Consider the following 14,876-nt stretch of genomic DNA (forward strand, 5'->3'; position numbering starts at 1 on the left):
TGCAAACACTGCCTGTGGCCTCCGCTAAGCTGAGGGTGTCAGGAGGGGAAGGGCAAGAACAATAAAAGACTGAGCTCCCGGAGATACAAGCTCATCCGTGTGGAGACCCGGGAGCAGGCGGTTCCAGACGGAGCCGGTGGAGGGAGGAGGCCAGGGCACAGAGCTGAGGACGAGGACGTGTCCCTCACCGCTTACACAAAAAGCAACTATTCAAAACCACCCAGGGAGTTCTCTCTTATTGAAAAGTCCTTGATTCTTCCCTTTCTGCTGCAGAACTCCTGAACAAGGGCCCCGTCTTATTAATGGGGTGATGGAGGGGCCCGGGAGGGAGGGTCCTCTTGCTCAGGAAGGTGGCTGAGCCCGCCCCGCGAGTCATTAGGAGCTGGTAACTAAGGTAACTCCAGAATCCGATTTTCTCCCCACTAATCTCTTTTTTTTCCTCTTTCCTTTTCTCGTTCTTTTTTCTTTTCTTCACCCCCCCTCCCTCTGCTGGTCAGATGCTACGTGCGTGGTTTAAAGGGGACCTGGGAGGGTGGGGGGTGATATGGGTGTATGCATGTGAACGTGTGTGTGCGTGTGCGTGTGCGTGCATGTGTTGTGCTGCATACTAAAATGGTGTCCCTATCCTGATGCTCGGATGGGGTGGGAGGCAGGTATCAGCTCAGGTACCTCGGGCCCCTGTCCTCCCTCTGCGTGGCCCCACCCACCCCTCCTGGCCTCCCCCTTCCCTGTTCAAGGGCAAATCCATTCCCTTCACTCCCTCCTTAAAGTAACAAAAGGCAAGATTGGGTTTCTTTCACCTGCTCTCATTGAAAGCTCTGCTTTGGCATGTCTAGCAGAGGCTGCTTTGTTCTGGAGGAAACCAAGACAGGATCTGGGGGTGGGAGAGGCTGCTACACGGGTGGGCAACAGGGTGGGGGTCAGAGATAAACACACACACACACACACACACACACAAAATCATCGCATTGTCCCACTAGGCATCTGATCCTGGAGCTGAGTTCTGGGGAGGTATGGCCAACAGGGCTTTGCGCTGAGACCAGGTTCAAATCCCAACCAGGGCCTCGGACCACCACCACTATGTGGCCTGGGGCAGATTCTTCCAGTCTCTCAGCCCAGTTTTCCTGCCTCACACACAGGGTGACCAGATGGGAAGGGCCTGTACCTGTAGAAAGCTCTGGCTCAACTGTTAATTCTTTCACCCGCCTGGTCATCTACAGGGCTTGGAGGGGACAAACCAGATTTCTATCAGAGTGGGAGCTATAGGAGGGGTGGGGACCCCAGCTGCGTCAGGGTGGTATTTCAAAGAGGTACACCTGGGACCTGAGGACCCCAGTGGCCACGCTGAGGGTTCTTTGGATGACAGGAAGAACTGGCAACCGACCCCTAGCTGGCTGGGGTCCTCCTAGAAGGGGACCTGGATCTTGGGAACAGCGTGGGGCAGGGAGGAGCCCTAAAGGCTTGTATTTTGGTCAACTCAATGCCACACAGATCCTTCTCCCTCCCTGGAATGTGGGGGTCCCCAGGGCCTCCCAAGGCTCTCGATGGTCACCAAGCCCAGCACCTGAGGCACGGGGACTGGCCCGTATCGGTGAGCAGCCCCCACCACCTGGGATGCTAATGTCTGATCCCTGGTTGTCCCCTTCAGCAGGAGTTCAGTCTGGCCTGTGATTCTCCTGGTGGTGGGGGGGGTGCAAAGGCAGCAGCATCTGGAGACTTCCAACCCTCCTCCCCAGTGGGGAGAGGGAGTGGCCTGCACCGGTGAGTCATGTCAGCTCAGATGGTGGCTGTGTGTGTGTGTGGGGGGGGGGGCAGGCAGCTGCTGCCCTGTCTGTGCCCAAGGTGATAAGGTCAGCCCCAGCAGCCGACTGGCTGGCTGAGCTGGCGCCTGAGACCCACCCCAGGCGGCCTCAGGTCATCCCCAACAGATCTAGATCCCCAGCCTGGCCACTACACAGGGAAGCCTACAGTTTCAAAATCCCCAAGAAAGTGGAGGCAGGGTAATGCAGAGGTCAGGGGAAGGGACAGGTGTTGGGTGTGCGGTGGGGATGGGAGATCTAGAGGTTGGACAGAACAGAGCATCTTCAGTCTGGCAAGCAGCAGGCCTTCCTGGTCCTAGAACTCCCTGCATCATCACCCACCTGTCCCTACATCCCCCCTCGGTCCCCTCCTCCTCCCAGTCAGGGTCAGGGCTGGGAAGCCAGTGGACTGCAAAGAGGATAGGACATTTTCAATTGCACCGAATCCTGGGGGCCTGATGTGTCCTGTCCTGTCCAGCCACCTCTGTCCCCCCACTCCCACTTGGAGGGCAACTAGAGCCACACATCCCCAACCACCACCAGCCGTGAATGTGTAGCCAGGAGTCTGCGGAGCTGCCGCCACAGGGCCTTGTTGAGCATGCATCCTTCAGAGAGCATTCAGAGGATCGGTGGCCTCCGGGGTGTGTGTGTGTGTGTGTGTGTGTGTGTGTGTGTGTGTGTGTGTGTGTGTGTGTGTGAGCCCATGTGTGTGGGGAGGTGGCTGCCTCCTGCTTCTCCCCACTCCCAGTTTTTACTCCCTTTGCCTCACCCAGGGGGGAAGAAAGAGTCTGAGCAGGGTGCTCCTGTCAACAGACATTTCCTGGATGCCAGGAAAATGCCATTTCAGAAATCACCCTGATGACCGCTCCTGCCCTTCCCCAAGTGCCTCCTGTGTACAGGGTGCTGGGCTGTCCAGGGCATGTGGGTTCACAACAACAGCTGAGCACTTTTCCGTTGGGTTCCAACAATTCCCACCAAGCAGACCTATTTCCCACATGGGGATGACTGAGACCCAGAGGCCCACAAGCAGCTTCTCAGGACTCCCGCAGGCCCTGGGGACCCAGGCTCGAGCACGGAGTTCCCTGGCCCGGGGCTGGGTCTGTCTGTGTCTGGACAAATGTGACCCGAGGCTGGCAGCCTCGGCACCACGGAGTCACCCTTCAGAGGAGAGGCAGGCTTAAGTCCATGGCTTCTCCCTGCTCCCCACTGGTCCTCAGGAGTCCTCTGCACCCCCCTTCTCCTGCAGACAGGCCAGGCAGGGCTCAGTGGGGCGGCAGAGACCACCCAGGTGGTGAGTGAGGAGGAGAGGGACAGAGTACGTGTGTGTGTGTGTGGTGACCCAGTGTGGTGAGTGTGTGTGTGTGTTGGGGGGGTGACCCAGCACCCAGCCCGGATGCTCCGCCCAGCCCAACCGCAGCCAGCCGGGAAAACAGGCTCCTCGCTGCCCCCCCCCCCAGCCTGGCCCAGCCCACCCAGCCAGCCGCCTCACCCAGCGCTGAACCAGGAACTGGGCCTGCAGCCATCGGCCATCATCACACTCTGCCTGAGTCACAGCCCCTCACCCCACCCCAGCCACCCTCCAGGTCCCCACCAGATGGAGAGGAGGTAGCGGTTCTCCCGGGACCCCACTTCCTCCTGCTACCCCAGCTCAGCACCCCCCCCCACCCCAGCTGCCCCCATTTCCACACCTGCCTCAGGTCCTTCCTCCCCACCTTCCTCCAAACTGTCAGGGATGGGAGGCCAACTCTTCTGAGCCCCCCTGAGAGCCCCCTGCCCCCATCGCCCTGAGCCACAGGCCTGGATACTGTACCCCATCACCAATGTCTAGGACACAGGAAGCCACCTGTCCCCCGGGGAATAGTGGCCAAGACACTGCCTCCCTCCTTCTGGGAGCAGGGGAGGGGACATTTCCCGCCGTCTCTACCTCCTCACATTTCCAAGGCTGGATCATTGAGGTTGAAATTTCAATTAACAAAGAAAAATAGTTACTCTGGGGCTCCAGAGTAGCTCAAGTGGAGACAGGTCTCAGTATCGCAGGAGTAGGTGGCTGGACACCCCCATAGTTAGGTTGGGTCCAAGCAGGGATGTGGACCTTTGCCCATGGTCAGTCCAATCCTTAGCCCTCACTCCAATCCTTCAGCCTGAGGGGTTATTACTCCAAAGTAGGGGATGTTGGGGGTCAGAGGGTCTGAAAAGGGAGCCTCGGCTAGCTCTGAAAAAACTGAACTTAATAAAAATCGAACCATTCTGTAGTCCCTGATGAGGATGGAGGCCCAGCAGGGTGGGGTAGGGACACTGAGAGGAGGATGGGTGGGGCTTGGGGATTCCTGTATAAGCCTGGGGGGACAGGATAACGGCAGCAGCTGACCTCTGCAAGGTCCCCAGAAGGCCTGCTCTGCCACTCACAGGAGTGAGCCAGGTAGCAGCCTACCTTTTGGGGTCAGAGCCATCTCCTGCAAAATAAAAGTCACAGAAGGGGACTCTTTGGGCCACATGAGACCCTCTCCTATCTGCTCCTCAAGAGACCTTCAAATAGCCAACCCTCACATTTCCAGAAAAGTCCATTCTCAATCCAAAAACATCCCTTCTCTCTGAGAATGACTTACTTCCTCTCCAAGAATGCTTCCTTCTAAGCAAGAAATCCTTCAACTCCAGAAGATTCCATCTCCAGAAACGTCTCCTATTATTTTCGAATATGATCCATCTCCAGAAATGCCGGCACTCTCCAGAAAGACTCCATCCTAACTCCAAGAATGTGTTCCACTTCCAGAAATGCCATAATCCCATCTCCAGAGATGTTGCATTTCAGCTCCAAAAATACCTCCTCTCCAGAAGTGCCCTATTTTATTTCCAGAAATACTCCAGCATCATCTTCAAAAATCACTCCACTTCCAGAGGCACTACAGTTTATCTCTAGAAAGATTTCCTTCTCAGAAATGTTACATTTCTGGCCATGCTCAGAATCTAGAAAGGCCTCCTCTTTACTTGAAAAAGAAAAAATAATAATAATCCTCTTTATCTCTAGACGTATTCTCATTTTATCTTCAAACATGCCCGTTTCATTGTTGGAAATGCCCCTCCTCCAGAAATGCTGACCATCTCATCTCTAGAAATGTCTCCAGAGTGCTACTGTTTCATTTCTAGAAACATCCCGTTTCTGGAAATATTCCAGATTGCTTGGAAATGCCCATGGCCAAGGTCTCCCTATCTGGCCCAGAGGCAGCAGAAACTCAAGAGACCCTCTTCCTTCAGGATCTCCCAGGAGAGGCTGTGCCGTGACCAGACCTCCTCCCTTGTTCCTTTGGTCCCTTGGGACCTCCTGACCCTTTGCTGGGTCTGTCCTTGTCTGAGGAACAAGGATGAAGTCAAGAGCTATGCTGCAGGTGCTGATGTCTCTGGTACGAGGGAGCATGAATGGGGAGGGCTGCTGGTGTCTGGGAACCTTCCGAATCTGTCCTGGGGGCAGGATGAGTGAGAGGGGTTGGGGTGGGGGGGAGAAATGAACCAAGATGGAGTTGGTGGAGATTTTGGCACAGCCTCCTCCCCATCAACACCAGCACTTGCCCAAGTGTACATAGTTACATTTCATGGTGACACTTACACAGGGCACAGAAATACCTGGTCCCACCTTTCAGAGCCACACACAACACAGACAGCATGGAAACACGGTACCCAACACCTGTGGCCACCCCCCCACGCCCACACAACACAGATTCACATACAAATCCACTCTCTTACTTCCCACACCTGCACCCAACCTCACCCCCATTTCCCAGGTCTCTCATGGGTCAAATTCTGGGGATACCAAGGAGCAGAGGCCCTCTGTCAGTCACACTCCCCAGCTAGTCTGGGTTGACAAGATGGGGCAGCCTTGGTACCAACTGGGGAAACTCATGGCCCAAGAAGTTAGAAAAGACTACAAAAGAGAAGAAGATGCACATTTGGTATCTGCTTGCATACCTACTAAGACGGGGTGCTCAACATGTTCTGGGGAGCCCAGGACCCAGAATCAGGCTCTGACATCTTTGCTTACACAGCCAAGCACCGCTCTCCAGACACATCCAGCCCTTCTCCTGCTGTAACTTCAGATTGAGACTCCTTGCTCCATGGCAGGTGGAGGAGACAAGGGGGCGGGCAGCTGTGCTGGAGGAGGAGACCAGGAGGTAGGTGAGTGCAGAATGGACCAGTACCAGCACACAAACTTATGTGTACGCACTCAGATGTGCCCCATGAATGTGCAAGGAGCTCACACGCAGACGCGCACACAGACATGCAGTTAAGCCTACACGGGTACACATGGGAGGAAGGTAATGAGACCCTGTCCTGCTCCAGATCTGTCCTACACCAGTGTCCCTGACGCCTCGGCAGGGGGAAATTCTCAGAGCCCTTAGGTGAGTGGGTGGGAGGAAAAGGGGCTCTGGCTCCACGATCTCCACTCCCAGAGGCATTGCTTAGCTCTGGTCTGCTCCCACAGGAGGATAATTACCATTTATTAAGACTCCCAATTTAGAACCAGCCTCAATTAACTGGAACCTCCCAAGCCCCCTTTTTTGATCCTTTGGGATCCAAGGGCAGACGTGAATAGAACTCGACTCTGCCCTTCAATGTGCCCTTAGCGTGGGCTCTTTGACGGACACCCCCAAGGAGCCAGCTCTTGCCTAGAAAAGGGGCGTTGACATCTGTCCCCCAAACATCCTTGGTCCATCACCCATCTTGGTCCAGGAGGGCCTCCCTCCTCTGGAACTGAGATCCTCACCCCAAAATGGGAGCAGAATAAAGAAAACCAGAATTGAACTTGAATCTGAATGAACACGGGGGGGGGGGGGGGGGGGGGCAGGTCGCTGGGCCGGGCCGTGGCGGTGGCTGAGCACCCCCAGTCTCTTGGCTCCTGGGAGAGTCTCCTGCATTGGTATTCTCTGTCCCTCCCAGCCCAAATGACACCAGCTCTCCTGGGACCCTTTTATCGCACGTGTTCGTTTCAGCAAAAGGTTATGTACGAGAACACCGAAATCCCTCCCGCATATTAACTAAAAAGAGCATTCTTAAAAATGCACAAGGAAAAAAAAAAAAAAGACCACCTCCGAGCCCATTTCTACAGGGGCTTAGCTCAGGTGGAGCGCTGGACTTGGGAGGGAGGGGTAGGAGTCCTTGTCAGAGTCTTGTCCTCACCGGCACCCAGCGCAGGTCACTTCACCTCTCTGAGCTCCAGTTTTCTGGTTTGCTACCAATGGGAACAAAAGCCCCCACAGGATGCCCTGTCAGGGATGCCGTGAGGGTCACATGATTGATTGCAATGAATGCATCATGTTCTAGAACAAGCAGAATCCCTTCAGAGTTGGTATTCAGGCTTTGCCAACCAAGTATTTGACAGGCAAAGGGAACATGGTATTGTCCCCGAGTATTCTGAGCCCTTTCCCACCTCCCACCTCCCGGTCAGTTGCCCCACCTGGGGTACCCACTCCTTTTATGGGGGGGGGGAGAATTCTTGGAAAACACCTTCAAAACCCGGTTTTCAATCAGGTCCTCGGCTGTGACTTTTAATCAACTTCAAAAACGTAATCTGCCTGCTGTTCAGGGAAACCTAGAGTAGTGGGGTCAGATCCGCGGTCAAAGCTGGGGACGGGGTGCTACCCTGCCACAGGTGGCAGCCCCTGTGCTCTGTCTAGGGTGCCCTTAGACTGGCAATGCCCTCTTGCTGGGTTTTTAAAAGAAAAGCAAAAAAAAGTAGATTTTTATGTGAAATTTGATGTTCTTTTTACTTGTGCTGGCCAAACAGCGCCCATCAGGGGACATCATCTCTTCAGCCTCAATTACTCTCTGTGGAAGACAGGTGGTCTACTTAGAGAAGGGGCTGGCCCTGTGTGGGAGGGAACGGCCTCTGGGTCAGGGCCACAGGGAGGACATGAAATACACTCAGGTGACAAACTGACCGGCCACTGGGCGGCAGGGGCCTCTTTGGGCCCTGCTCTGGGGATGATAACAGAGTCCAGTATGGGACAAGAGGAATGCAGGAGTCCCTGGCTTGAGAATGGACTCGGTGGGAATCTGTGGGATCAGTGAGGGAGGAAGAGCCTCACAAAGGTTAGTTCCATTTATGGTGGGGGGGGGGAGTCTGTTCTCCTAAGTCAATCACACTGTACAGCAGCTCAGCCCAAGGTCCTCGATGGCTGCTTCTTGGCCCATGGGATCTCAAACAAGAGTTTCTTGACCTCTTAAAAATCTGTTTCTTCACCTGAAAAGTGGGGATGGCAGGAACCCTTCTGCACAAGGAGGGTTTGAAGACTGGAAATTAAGGTTCTGGGGCTTGGCACCCCAGAGGACTCATGCGGAGGAAGCTTCGACCTCTCCTGGGCCCTTGCCCGGGCCCTGGGTGCTATTCCTCCCTCTATGCCAGGCTTTCTTTTAGGGAATTGCAATCTGCTGGGTTTTAATTACTGGTCCCAGAGGACCACCACCACCTCCTTCCCCAGCCGAGACTTAACAATCCCTCCCAGGGCTCCTGTTGCTACAGGGCTGGGCTGAGCTGCTCTGGGCTCAGGCAGGGGGTGTTGGAAGCAGGACCAGGCCCTGCCTCCTTCTGACTGGGCCCCCAGGAGGAAGTTCCTGTCCCATCCACACCCCACCTGTTAGACTCAAGAGTGCTCGGGGGAAAGGGGGGGCCTGGAGAAGAGCATGGGTAGCCTGAGATCACGCAGCCCCACCCAGGGCCCCTCCCATCCTCCTGGCTCCTGTCTTCAGTGGCCCCATGTGGCATAGCCACGTTCCCTGCCTGGAGGACCCTTCATGGCAGTGGAGGCCCCAGAGTCATTTCCAGCCTCCCTGCTCCCCTGGACCTGTAGAGTTGCTTACAGAACACACTCTCCATGCTGTTCATGCCCCAGGCCTTCGGGGTTGCTGGGAGCAGCAGCCAGCCTTCCTCCTGCACAAAACACTGCTGGACACAGATCCTTTCCTCCAGGATGCCCGCTGGACTCTCCCTGGGCAGGGCCTCTTGGTTAGACCCATGGAGGCTATCTGCAACTGCTGAAGGACTGAGGAAATAAAATGTGGCCTGTGACTCGAGGCATGGATCAGACAGATGCCCAGGAGTTCTGGCTCAGCACCCGCCACCCTGAGTCAGGAGCAGGGTCAGGCTGACCAGCCTCAACCTGGCCCAAACCCCCTCTGCCCCCACACATCCTCACTGCTGGGTGTGAATGTGCATGAGGCTGGTTGGCTTTGCACCTGACACTCAGTGGCTCTCTGGGCCTGCCTCCCCAGACACCATCTCCTATGGCCTCTCCTGGCCATGCAGGGGTGGGGGTGGGGGACTCAGGCCTGGCCACGCACGGTGGGGATGGCGCTCAGGCCTGACGCCCTGTCATATAAACCAACCCAGAATCAGGCCCCTGTGGCCAGCAGGTCCACAGCAGGACAGCACCAGCAAAGTGTCTCTCTCTGCCTCTGTCCCTCAAATCTCTTTGGCCATCAAAGCCTCGCCCTTGGCCCCTTCTTGATCCTGGGGAGGGCACTTCATCTGATCCCCCAGCCCCGCCAGGGCCTCACAGGCCTAAGCTGGGCAAGAGAGCTTTGCCACCCCTGCCCCACCTGCAGTGCAGGACTCTCGTGGAAAGCCCTGGGTAACAGCAATTAAGTCAGAGGCTGCACAACGGTGGCATGGGGTCCCAATGTGGCCTGTAGCTGTGTTGCTGAATGAGGTGACAGCATATAGAAACCAGGACATGTCATGGGAACATCTGACACCTGGTTCCTGAAAAAGTGGGTGACAGGCACCCTGGCTGCATTCCAGTGTGTCACCCTGGCTGAGCTGCCACAACCCAGGAGGTCCAAAGCAGGCTCCCGGCCCTCATCCACATCACATGCCCGGCTGTGCAGAGCATGGGAGGGGGGGTGTTGGTGGCCCCTGCATTATACAAACATGAGTCTTTCTGTGATCCCTCCTCCAAGGTAACATGTTTGCATTTTAAGCAGGGCCTTCAACGCTCTGACCCATGGCAGTGACAAATGGAGGCACTTCAGGCCCCAGGGAAGGCAGGTGAGGGAGAGTTAGAGGGATGGCAGATACCAAGGTCACAAAAAAACTCCTGAGAGGTGGGACCTAATGGATGACTGGGCCTCTGTGGGCTTCAGTGCCAAAGGGCTTTTAGTGACAAGAGTAGAAATCTGCCTACCCTCTCTCCCAGTTCTGCCCTCGGGGAAGAGGTGGACACTGATATTTCCCATTCTACCTGCCCCTCATGACACTACTTCCTGCTTTCAAACCTACTCCTTGGTCAACCTCCCTCTGAGAATGTGGGACCAGGTCCAGAAAACCTCACGAGGACTCCGTCCAGCAGGATCATTCTCCTCTTTTTCCCCAAACACTCTACCTTGGATGACATAACCCTGAGTGGGTCTGGTGAAGATACTAGCCCCACACGGGTTCATAGTGAGATGAGTCACCGGAACCCCTGATAGTCTCCTAGAAAGCACTGGATTGCTACATCTCCCTCCCCAGAAGCCAGCAAACTCAAAACCCCTGCGGCAGCCACACACACACATATCCTCAACGGGGCAAACAGACGCCCGAGCGAGCCCCTCTGGGCTACTTGAACCAACTTGACTCGGTTTTCCTTACTCTCTGACAGTCCCGTCAGGAAAAAGTTATGATCCTCAGTGCACAAAAGACAAGCTGAGGCTCAGAGAAGCAGAAAAAGCCCTTGCTTACGGCCAGAGATCTTGCTTCTGGGTAAGGCTGGGCACACAGAGGCAGCTCACCCGTTCACCTGAGTATCTGTCACTCCATGGATCTATCACCATTGTCCTTATAGGGTTGACGAGAGGTTAAGACAAGGTGGCAAGGCATAGTGTGACCAAGTCTGGACTTTTTCCAGACAGGACTTGGCAGACGTGCCCAGGAGTGTGGGTACAGGATACCCAGCAGGCCTCAGGGGCACCTGTGGCTGATCTGCAGAATCATCAACCAATATGGGGGGTGGGGTATGGGGAGGGAGGCTGGTGAAGATGACATGAGTCAGATCAGAGCCGTTCCAGGCCAGCGAGTCACCCGGTTCCCCACACACACACAAAAAAGGACATTGCAGCTGCCCAGTGTGGCTTAGATCTCAGAAAGGAACAATCTCAGAGGCCCTGGAAAATGAAAAGGCCTTGTGAGCCCTAACTTCCCAGGGGTCCTGCTGAGCTGGGGGATCCTGGTGGGAGTCTAGGGAAGGTTGGGGGCTAAGAATGGGCTGTAGGCTTTAAGGTCAGACAACTGGGTCCAGTCTGGCTGCAATACCTGAAGCATGTCCGTACTCCGGGACACTGGAACCGCACACACACACAGACAGGAAGGAAGGGTTCAAACAACAAGGCCTAGTGCTGGGCACCTAAGTGCAGACCCATGTGGCCGAGATGGCTGCCACCAGCCTCTAAGACCTCAGACTCCACCTGGAGAAGAGTCCTGAAAATTCAAAAGAGGAGCTCAAATCTGATTTGGGCAGATGGCCCTAAACACCCCGCTGCATCGTGCCCTCCGAGCCTCTGCCCCCCCTGTGAGCTGGGGGCTCACTCTGGCTGTGCCGTGTGGTGGCCCGGGCCCACCCTGCATCCTCTGGTGTCAGTCTCATTCTCTCCCCGACTGGGGGATGTGAGCAGGAATGGCTCAATCAGGATATAATCGTTTTTAATTAACGTGCGGATCATTTCACAGGCTGATCTCCTTGGAGACCACAAGGAAGATGGTCTTTTAAGATTTTCTTTTCCCTCCCCCAGCCCAACCTTCCCAGCCAAAGGCTGTCCCCTGTTTTAAGCCACCCAGCCGCAACCTTGAGAAGAGCACAAGAGCCTGGTGCCTAGATCTCTGTTGGGGCCATTAGGAGGGAAGAGTGTGCTCACACAGACACACACACACACATACACACACAAGCTTGGGGCACACCCCCCTGAAATGCACAAGCGGGATCCGAGATGCACCAGACACGTGCACGCACCCCCACGCAGAGGACAACGGGGAACACAACAGACTCGCCTAGACAAACACACAGGCAATGTAAGCACAGCACATGCCTGAGCTGGGAGACACAGACAGACCCCTTAAGAAATATACAAAAAAAAAAAAAAAAAAATTCAGAGGCACAAAGACATGCACATATGCACACACAGACATCCCCCCAAGACAGAGACACCCAGACACCACACACACACACACACACACACACACATACAGATGAGCACCTGCTTGCAGAGAGACACATCACAGAAATGTCCAAATACTGACACACGCATAGCAGGGTTTCTCCTAACCTTGACGGTTGGCAAGCCATCAGGGAAAGGAGCAAAAAAGACTCTGTCCTCAGATGGGGACTCAGAGCCACAATGACCCTTGCACCCCACAAATATCCCTAAGCTCCTGAATTGGAGTGCCCTGCCTCCTGTCCCACAGGGGACTCAGAGAACAGAGAAGCCACCACCCCTGGTCTTGTATGACACCCACTTAAGTCTGGTTCCTTCTGACCCTCAGATGCTGCTCATGTGTCTCCCAAACAGCTGCAGAGCCCAATCCACAGTGTCCAGTCCTGGCCAGCTCTGACGCGCCCCCCACCCCTGCTGGAAGTAATGTCACCCAGAGGAGGGGGGGATGGGGAGGGCATCTTTCTCTCTTCTTTACTTTGGCATAACTCTTCTCTTTTCCTACTTTCTCCTTCCCCCACTTTCTCCCTTCCAACATCTGAATCTCTGTCTACCTTTCTCCAAGTCCTCCTCTCCTTCCTTCCTTCTTCCCCAGGGGGCCTCAGGGGCCAATCACAGGCCTGAAGAAGAGTTCAAGATGCTCCCGGTCCTTCCCCACTCCCCCACACCACACACACAGGGTCTGTGCCAACACCTGCCCCCTGGCTCCTGAACAAGTAAACTGAGGCACAAGAGGCACCACCAGGGTCCCTTGGAAACTGCAGCCCCACCCCCATCTCACTGCATCTACTCTGGGTCCTCAGCTCTTCCCTCTGGAAACGGGGATGGCAAGGGCTGGGGATAGAGGTCAGGTAGAGCCCTTGCCTAACATGCATGCTGACCAGGCTTGATCCCCAGCTCCACTAAGAAGGGGGGGATGGAATGGCAAAGAAAAGGGAGCTTGAAAAGCGACAGGAAGCCCATGGGTGGCCCCAGGTCCAAGAACACAGACGTGTATATGACACAGAATGCCTTGGCACTGCTAAGAATCGGCTGGTGCTTTTGCTCCCTTGAGGTCTCAGTTGCCCTCTCTGTGAAATGGGCATGGTCCTACTAGAGGACCACCAGGGACCATTTGCAGAGGCAAAAAAAAAAAAAAAAATGGCAGATTAAGTAGCTGGTTCTTGGCTACTGCTGCACAGCCCAGTGACTGCTGTGTGACCTTGGGGACTCACTTCCCCTCTCTGAGTTCTGGTTTCCTCCTCGGTCAAAGGAGGGAAGTCGGACAGGTGATTTCATCGCCAATGCTCCTTTTTGGGCTCGGGTGGAAGTTTCTAGATTGTGGGGAAGGAAGAACGGTGTCCCACTTATCCTGGGGAAAAAAGAGAGGCGCTCTCCTTCCTGGCACTGCAGGCCCGTCAGAGCTGTGGGCACCAGCAGCCCAGCATTTTGAGGAAATCGTCTTAAGCATAAGGAAAGGCTCCCTCACAAAACACATCCACGACATCATTCGTCAGGAGCATCCAGAATGTTGAACAAAAGGGGAATATTAAGTAAATTATGGTACATCCACTCGACTGGAAAAGCCTGAAGACATTAGCCGTGGTGTTTATGAAGAGTTGGTTACAAAACAGGAAAAGGCTGGTGCTGTCAACAGCAAAAAAAAAAAAAAAAAAAAAAAAAAGCAGGATATACATGTGAATATAGGGAATGACGACACAGCCCTTAAAAAACCGACCAACCACCACGTCCAACTGGCCTGGGAAGACTCACATCAAAACGTTAGCGTCGCTGGGGCCCGCTAGGGCTGTCAATAACCCTTTTTGTTTGTTTCTCTCCATTTTTCAGGTTCTCTGGGAACCCCATTTTAAAACATACAAATCCAAAAAGACTTCTTTTTTCTAAACAATGACTAGATGCCTCCGATTGAGAAAACTTTCCTTTTTCATTCATCAATTCATTCATTCGTTACCAATCCATTCACTCCTGCCAAACACAGGACACCGTGAGTGTCCGCAGTGTGCATGGCCCTGGGGGGGCTCTGAGCGAAATGCTGTCACCTACAGGAAATGGAGATTACCATCCAGGAGAAGGGACGGTGGCATCAATAAACCCAGGCTAAAGGGCTTGTGCCCCAGGGCCAAGCAATGGGCAGCTATCAATCCTGCCTCCAGCCACCCTCCCCCAACTATCCCTCCACTGCTAGGGTCTCAGTCCAACCAAGGGGTCAGAAAGTTACCCTTAAGGGCCAGGCCTTCCAACGGTGGTGAGGGTAGGGGTAGGGAACTGAGCAAATATTAGCAAAGGAACCCATTGGCCCAGAAGCCTTCAGAGCCTAGTCAAAAGGTTGAAGGGGCTTCCCTCTTCCTCCACCTCACATTCCCCGTAACCCTTTCAGCTCCCAGTGGACTTGGCTGGTGACCCCCTTTTCCCTCTGGACCACAAGTCCACAGCCTGGCTGTGAGAGGCTCTCTGAGCTCTGATTTCCGCCTCCCCCAAAGTCCCCCAACAAGGAACCACCCAGCCAGGTCCTGTTTGGCTGCTGTGAAGGGGGGAATACAGGGTTTGGAATCTGCTCACTCCTGTCAGCCTGTGTCACACTGTTAGCATGTCAGAGGGTCCAACAATGTGTCCCTGCTGTGTGGGGGGCTGACAGATTTCTGGGGGAGGATTAACTCTTTCTATTCCTGGACTGAAGGAGAGAACAGGCTGAACACAGTCCAGCCCCCTGCCCTTCAGGATGACTCCCCACTCCCCCAGGAATCTTCTTTTTAGGTAGGAAGAAGACGGTTTTCACCAGCCTGGACTGAGAGCTTGAGGTCTCCGGACTTGGCTCCCCACCCCAGGAAAAAGAAAGGGGAGGAGTCCACCCATACCCCCTGGGCTGCCTGCCTGGGAATCCAATTAAGGTTGATTTTCATGAACCCC

General features: G+C 54.8%; 1 protein-coding gene across 3 annotated transcripts in view; it reads right to left on the reverse strand.

Moving 5' to 3' along the window:
- Rai1 (retinoic acid induced 1) overlaps positions 1 to 14,876 on the reverse strand; it is a 115,312-nt gene that overhangs the window by 58,957 nt on the left and 41,479 nt on the right. Inside the window, exons 1-2 of one of the 3 annotated variants that reach the window (XM_046456734.2) lie at positions 8,649 to 14,796; positions 5,760 to 5,942 (exon numbers count right to left, since the gene is read on the reverse strand). The exons of 1 other annotated variant lie outside the window; for it this stretch is intronic. The gene's annotated coding sequence lies outside the window, so the exon portion shown is untranslated. Of the gene's footprint in view, positions 1 to 5,759; positions 5,943 to 8,648; positions 14,797 to 14,876 lie in introns of those variants that run through there. One more of the 3 variants, XM_046456733.2, reaches the window with a different exon arrangement.

This window comes from Marmota monax, unplaced genomic scaffold (genome assembly GCF_021218885.2).
Source record: "Marmota monax isolate L192 unplaced genomic scaffold, Marmota_monax_Labrador192_F-V1.1 WCK01_AAM20220418_F8-fsc00291, whole genome shotgun sequence".
Classification (NCBI taxonomy): domain Eukaryota; kingdom Metazoa; phylum Chordata; class Mammalia; order Rodentia; family Sciuridae; genus Marmota; species Marmota monax.